Genomic DNA, 7,500 nt, shown 5'->3' with positions numbered 1-7,500 from the left:
AAGCATGCTCATACTGAATTCCAGCCTGCATCTACTTGTGAACAGGTGTGTTCGCTAATTATAATTTCAGCAAGGACGGCTATTATTTTATTCTCGAATAGAACAACCTACGCTTATGTCCACATACTTTTATTTCAATCGTAATATCTGCTTTTCGTCTACGAATGCGATTGTAATTCGTTTCGTTGACGAGTATTGGGATACGAAGTGGTATTAAAAAGTTCCCGGACTAGTCCTGTAGTGCGCCAACAGATGGCAGCACGCGGTCGCATGCGCAGTGAGTACTAGCGGTGACGTTCATGAGGCAGTGTGCCGAGTGACATTACTGTGTTTACTTCGCAAAGGATGAAATTTGCGCTTTTGTGATTACGTGTACGCTATAGACTGCGATTTTTTTCGTGAACAGCAACAAAGAGCCCACGTAAAATTTTGTGTTAATCTTGGGAAGTCTTCTACAGAGATATTGAGCATGCTTCGACAAGTTTACGCAATGTTTCGAGTGACACGGCACTTCAAAAACGAAGGAACGTTCCTCGAAGATAATGAGCGATCTGGAAGACATACCTTCGGAAATGTAATATTGTGCATATCGAGAATTTGCACCCCCACCCCACCCCAGGCCAGACTGTCAATCGAGAGTTCTACTGCGACGTTTTGAAACGTTTGAGGGAGGACATTCGTCGAAAACGACCGGATCTGTGGTGAGGGAAGAATTAGATTCTTCACGACGACAATGCACCCTGTCACCAAACTCTCCTCGCTCGTGTTTCTCGCCAAAAATAACATGATTTCATTTCCACACCCGCCCTATTCGCCAGATTTAGCACCTGCGGACTCCCATCTCTACTCCAAGATGAAAAGGCAGCTCAAAGGTAAAACCGTTGTCGAAATCCAGAGCGAATCGCAGAAGGTCCTCAACACTCTTACGGAAAACGACTTCCAGGCCGGATTCCAAAAATGGCAGGGACGCTGGGGTCGGTGTATTGCTGCGCAAGGAAGATGATGTTAAAACAGATAAGTTATTTTTTTCTTAAACATAATTCGTCCTGGAACTTTTTGATACCACCTCGTACAGTGTTCTTCGAGTGAAGTCAGCCAATTGTTTTCTTTTATCATGGCTTGTTTCAATCACTGGACTGCGACCATGATGGGGGCACCACCTTGAAGAATTTAGTTGAATCACCCCCAGTATTTAAAAAAAATTAAGTCTGGTACTTATTCTTATTTCTTTACTGCCCGCAAGGGGCTGCATACATAGGGGACAAACAAAGACAGACAAACAGATTAAGTCGATTATATCGACCCCAGTGCGTAACTGGTACTTATTTAATTGACCCCGAAAGGATGAAAGGCAAAGTCCACCTCGGCGGAATTTGAACTCTGAACGTAAAGACAGACAAAATATTACTAAGCATTTCGCCCGACGTGCTAACGTTTCTGCCAGCTCGCCGCTTTAAGTCTGGTGCTTATTCTATCGGTCTCTTTTGCTAGCGTACGAGGACGTAAATAAGCCAACACCGGTTGTCAATCGGTGATGAGGGACAAACATAACGACGCTCATGTATATACGTATGGCGGTCTTCCACACAGTTTCCGTCTGCTAAATTCATTTACAAGTCATCGACCGACTCGGGGTTATAATAGAAGACACTTGCACAAGATGCCATGCAGCAGGACTAACCTCGAAACCACGTGGCTGCAAAGCGATTTCCTTAACCAAATAGCTGAATCTTTCGTCATCGTTTCCGTTATTAATTTATCAGAGTTTTGACAGCCTATTACAATTCCTAAGTTAAGTAGAATCAATGAATCAACGAAGAAACCTCAACGCAGTCGCTCGATCTGTTAAAAAGAGCAACGAGAACACATAGACACAAATATCCAAATGAAAAAAAAAAAAAAATAAAGAAAGAAAGAAACACAGAAAAAATTACAAAATACTGTACAAAATACAAAAAGGAATTAATAGAATTTATTGAATATTTTGCTTTGCAATAAATGTGTAGTTATTATCCCCAGAAAAAAGAAAAATACATACGAGTCTAAGATACGAAGGATACAATTTCAACTTAGGTGGTAACAAACCGCGAAAAGCACAAATATGCGCATTTGGTTTATGCACTAGCCTAATTTATAAGCAGCTGGTCTATGCTATTGACTTGGGAAGGAAGATAGGAACATCTTCTCTGAGGAGCCGCTAGTAAATCGCGAAACAATCTGTCGGGAGGTGTTCTCCCTTTTTTCTCTACATTGAAAGTATGTACTTGCTGATTTCACGGTAAGGCATTATAATATTGAAATTTACTTTTAAAAAAAAATATCAATTTATGCATATGATTTCGAGTTTTATTTTATTTTATTTTTTCAATTTCTAAAAAGATATGTCTATTTGGCTGCATAAAAAAATGTGACATTGTCAACGAAAGAAAAGTGATATTAGGCGTTAACAAATCTTAAGTGTGGATTTGTGAAACAAGTGGGTGATATAATCAGTCACTCCTTGGATTTACATAATATATAATTAGTCAGTCACTCCTTGGATTTACAATTTTGTTCACTGTTATTACAATTAGAGAAGTTTTCCTTACTTAATTAAAGTACAGACTTCTAGTAAGCACCAACAGGTAGGGCCTTTTCATACATTTTAGATACCCCGCACGATACGCTCGAATGTAGGTGGTTATTACAGCAACAATTAACATAAAGAAATTACTTTTTGGTTACTTTCATGAATAAGCTGATGTAATCATATTTAACCCAACCTAGTCTACAATAGGCTCGGTTCTGTATTCTATATCTAAGAAAATATGCAAAACATTTTCTCAGTAATGTCTCTTGGTTGGTGTTATTTCAGTAGGCTCCGTCTTTTCTATTTTTACTGCATTAAATAAATTTTTCATCGCCATTAATATTGATAGAGGACTTAGTTTCTTGCTAAATTGATGCAAAGAAATTCAGTTACATTTCTTGCTGAAGACTCTCCAGGATCCTCTATTTTGAAGAATGAGAAGCAATTCTTTTAAAACCTCTATTTGTGATCCTCTAAAAAAGGAGCTAATATGCTCACAAATGAACCCAACAAAGATACATTTTCCGCACTCTCTTTCTCCCTCCTCCTCTTTCTCTCTCCATTGTCATGCCTACAGCAATCAGATACCTTCAAAATTTACAATAGCTTCATCTGATGGTTGGCCAACAAATGAAAAATGGCAAAAATTGAGAAAGGAACAATAGCTACCAGAAATTCTATATTACTCTTGAGAGAGCTTCAAAGACGTCTTTCATCTGAAAAAAGTGCTAACTTTTGATTCGAAGTAGAGACAGTTGAATGGTTTTACGCTTTGATGCGAATGGTTGATATTGTTCTTTTGTTGGGGAAGGCAACATATGGTAAGTGATTCATCACATCGAAACTGCAGTGTAAACACTCTTCTTATGTCTGCTAGAACTGCTGTCAAGAAGGGATCTTAATTTCCAAGAAATGGGAGCAATGCCTTCACTATCTACCCTCCGAGTCATGAATTGAGATATCTTTTCTCAGAATATGCCAACTTAGTGATGCAACAGATTTTGCTGGAATGGTAGTCTACAAAATATTTCTCATATTCCTCTTACGCTGAAAAAAATGACATTTCTCATAAGGGATGTTAATTTAAAGGACGTACAGATTTGATTTCTGAAGTCTGTAACTTGCAGCAACAAATTAAGAAAAGATATTGTCCAGTTTACGTAGGCACAGCTTCGTTTTGAGAAGTTCCCTTTGCGAGCACGTGGTTTCAAGTTCAGTTCTTCTTTGCTGCACCTTGGGTATATATCTTCTTCTATAACTCTGGACCGACCAATGCCTTGTGAGTGGATTTAGCAGACGGAAACTGTGCGGAAGCACGTCATATATACCAGGGTATGTGTGTGTGTGTGTTTATGTTTGCGTTTTGACCCTCTTATCGCTTCACAGCCGGTGTTGGTTTATTTACGTTCCCGTAACTTAAACGTTGGGCAAAATAGACTGACAGAATAATTACCAGACCTCAAATTAAATCCTCGATTTGTTCGACTAAAAGCCCTAGTATTGATCGCAGTCCAATGGCTGAAACAAGTAAAAGATAAAAGATAGACACCTTGAAAAAGTATGCCATTTCTTTGAGCGGCTGCAACGATACCAACACAGCAGCCGTGCCCCTAACGAAAATACTTGAGTTGTGTCAAATAGAAATCCTTTTTTTCTGTGGCTACCTTACGTTTAATCTGCGTGAAAATGATGCAGATAAGTTCGTAATGGAAGCCATGACATATTTTGAAAGAATTCAAATTGTTTACAACTTGTTAAATTTCAGCCACACGTGATGAAAATTACTAAAATTCGCATAATTCCTTATACGGCATGTCAGTCACCAAGTTGTCTGACAGATTTGAAGATTTTAAACCTGTTGCTTCTCGTTGACAGAATTCAGTTGGCATTGCCACATCTTTTAGAGCGTAAATAACAGCCAAAACAAAAAATTAAGTGAACGGAGTGTTAGCATACCTAAAACATTTTGTTCGTGGATGTTAGTTTTCGGCTTTTTGTTATAAAGTAATGGCTCTAGAAATATTTGCAACCAGTTTATTGAAGTCAGAGATGACGCAATAGATGTGTGGACGGACGTAACACAGAAGCACTCCTCGAATATTTGATCCTGAAGTTATGAAACAACTGAAACGCATCTGACATGAAGCCAAAGTGGTACAGTCAGCGCTAGAGGTGGAAATCAAACTCTTACGTACACGTGCAGATGCAACACCTAAAGACAGTCTAGCAGAACTGACTGGTACTTAAGAAACCTACTTCAGAAAAAATCTGAATAATACAGTTTGATTGAAAATGGATGGTCTTGTAGGATTAATTATACATTTTAAAGCTACTAGACGAATGAAATCTTGTGGAAATATCTCTCAACGTTTGAAAGTAAGCTAGAAGAAAACGAAAGAGTTAGCACACTAATCTAGTAATAAGTTTCTCTAAATTGTTTTCCTGTAAATTAAGTCACAATCCTCGCCGTCCACTTTTCGTTCAATGTTTATCTAATAAATCCCTTCTCGAACACCTCCTCTTAATTCAGTATATTTCACAACCACTTCCACGCAATCATCAAAATGCGACAAATTCGCTGGTTGCTCAAACTTAAGGAGAACGATCCTTGCTATGATCCTTCCACTAGCCTCAAACGCTGTGCTTGAGAACTAGATTCCACATTCAGCATACACTTCAACCCTTTCGTTTTCTCTCTCTCTCATATATATATATATATATATATATATATATATATATATATATATATAGAGAGAGAGAGAGAGAGAGAGAGAGAGATCATACGAAGTGTTCCCACTCATCTCCATCTACTCTATTTCACCTGCAAGACTTGGGTCTGCCCGAAACTCTTTTAGAAGACACTTCACCAAAGTACCACACACTCAATTAAATTCGAAACTATATGATGAACTTATTAAGTACATGGCCATGCACAGGCTCGCCTAAACTGTACAAAAAACTTTTATTCTCATCAATGCCGGGTACACGGACACAGTAAATATTTAAACAGATTCTGTTAATTTGAACCAATAAGATTACCGGCCCTGATAATGTCTCTTCCTTTGCTTTCAAGCAGTATATCACTGCGATCTCCTCTATCGTCATTGAACTTTTCTGTCTTCCTGTCGTTAAAGAGCCCTAATCCGGTCTTTTCAGGTGTGCTCCAAACTGTTTCATTCTCAACGAGGACAATTTCTCGGAACATGCTTACAACCGACTTATAGTCACTGACTTACAGACGTTCAATTTGAACATCAACTGCATTAGTTCAATCAATCTCGGAGGGCCCACGAAGGCCATTAGCGCGTTCTTTCTCCTTAAGAAATAATTTTTATTTTCTTGCAAATCGATCAATGTTGACTCCAATGTCGTACAATGTTTTACCATAGTCACTGACTTACAGACGTTCAATTTGAACATCAACTGCATTAGTTCAATCAATCTCGGAGGGCCCACGAAGACCATTAGCGCGTTCTTTCTCCTTTAGAAATAATTTTTATTTTCTTGCAAATCGATCAATGTTGACTCCAATGTCGTACAATGTTTTGCCAGCCATAATGTAGTTATAACCCTAAAGTTGGAAAAATTGTTCTTCTATAGAATTAATGATATGCATTTGGATCCAATCCGATCCAAATGCATATATGTATGAATCAATTCATGCATGCGTAAACCGAAAGTGACTCTATCGAAAATGCACACAGAAACATGTATTAATATAATCATTGATGTTAAGGCGGCGAGCTGGTACAATCGTGAGCACACCAGGCAAAATGCTTAGAGGCAATTTGTCCGTCTTTATGTTCTAAGTACAAATTCCATCTCAGTCGACATTGCCTTTCATCCTTTCGGGGTCGACAAATTAAGTACCAGGGGTACTTAATTTATCCACTAATTCCCTCCCTTCAAATTTCAAGCCTTGTGCCTTTAGTAGAAAGAATGTTAAGGCGGCGAGCTACCAGAATCGTTAGCACACCGGGCAAAATTCTTAGCGACATTTCGTCCGTCCCTTATGTTCTGAGTTCAAATTTCGCCGAAGTCATCTTCGCCTTTCATGCTTTGTGGGGTTGATAAAATAAGTACCTGTTGAGTAGTGTGGTTGATCTAATCGACGTATTCCCTCCCCCCAAATTACATGATTGAAACCAATATAATTATTGATGTTATTTAGTGGCTAAACCTAGTTGTGTTGCATACTTCGCTTTCGAGTTGTCAATATTTGGAACATAGTTGTTCATTACCGAAATATATTTCCACATATTTCAATTCTGACTATTACATATTAATACACGTTTTATATTGCAGGTGTTTAAGAGTGGATCAACCGGTTCTTTACATGCATTGATACCACTCGCATCTAACCAGGCCAGCTTAGTGTCGTGAAGAAGTAATTCTTTTCTGGTGTGTCGTAAACTTGCGCGCAGACACACACAGGCTCATTCAATATATATACGCGCGCGCGAGCGCACACACTAACAAAAGTACACTCAAATACACATAATGAAAAGATAATTGTATAAAGGGAAGGAAAATATAGGTTAATAATTGAAAGAGGTGGGAGAAATATAATCCTATGCAACTTGTGTACTGCCCAAGTTTTATTTAAGATATATTTTTTATTTTATATGATATATATATAGATATATATATGGGACAATGTACGAAAAAAACAACAACAGACGAGGACAGGTGGCGTAAACAACAAAAGGATGTATTAGTTTGACGCTCGGGAACACAGAAAGTCTTTAACGTTTCGAGCTACGCTCTTCAACAGAAAGAATACGGAGAAAACAAGCAGAAAAACACGGAGAAAAAAATTTAATGGTCTTTGGTCAACGATCTATCATACAAATTAAAAATGGCTGACGACTAGAATCACGCTTGAAACTCAAAAGTATCAACGAATTTGAATCAAACTGTTTTGATATATA

General features: G+C 38.2%; 1 long non-coding RNA gene across 1 annotated transcript in view; it reads left to right on the top strand.

Annotated features, from left to right (window-relative positions):
* The first annotated feature begins 1,418 nt into the window (after positions 1-1,418).
* Positions 1,419-7,500, top strand: part of LOC128247022 (uncharacterized) — a 15,976-nt gene continuing 9,894 nt past the window's right edge. Inside the window, exon 1 of the long non-coding RNA XR_008263427.1 lies at positions 1,419-2,278. This is a non-coding gene — a long non-coding RNA (uncharacterized LOC128247022). The remainder of the gene's footprint in view (positions 2,279-7,500) is intronic.

Source organism: Octopus bimaculoides, chromosome 2 (genome assembly GCF_001194135.2).
Source record: "Octopus bimaculoides isolate UCB-OBI-ISO-001 chromosome 2, ASM119413v2, whole genome shotgun sequence".
Classification (NCBI taxonomy): Eukaryota; Metazoa; Mollusca; class Cephalopoda; order Octopoda; family Octopodidae; genus Octopus; species Octopus bimaculoides.
Note: the sequence above shows the minus strand (reverse complement) of the source record. Positions and strands in the feature narration are given on the sequence as shown.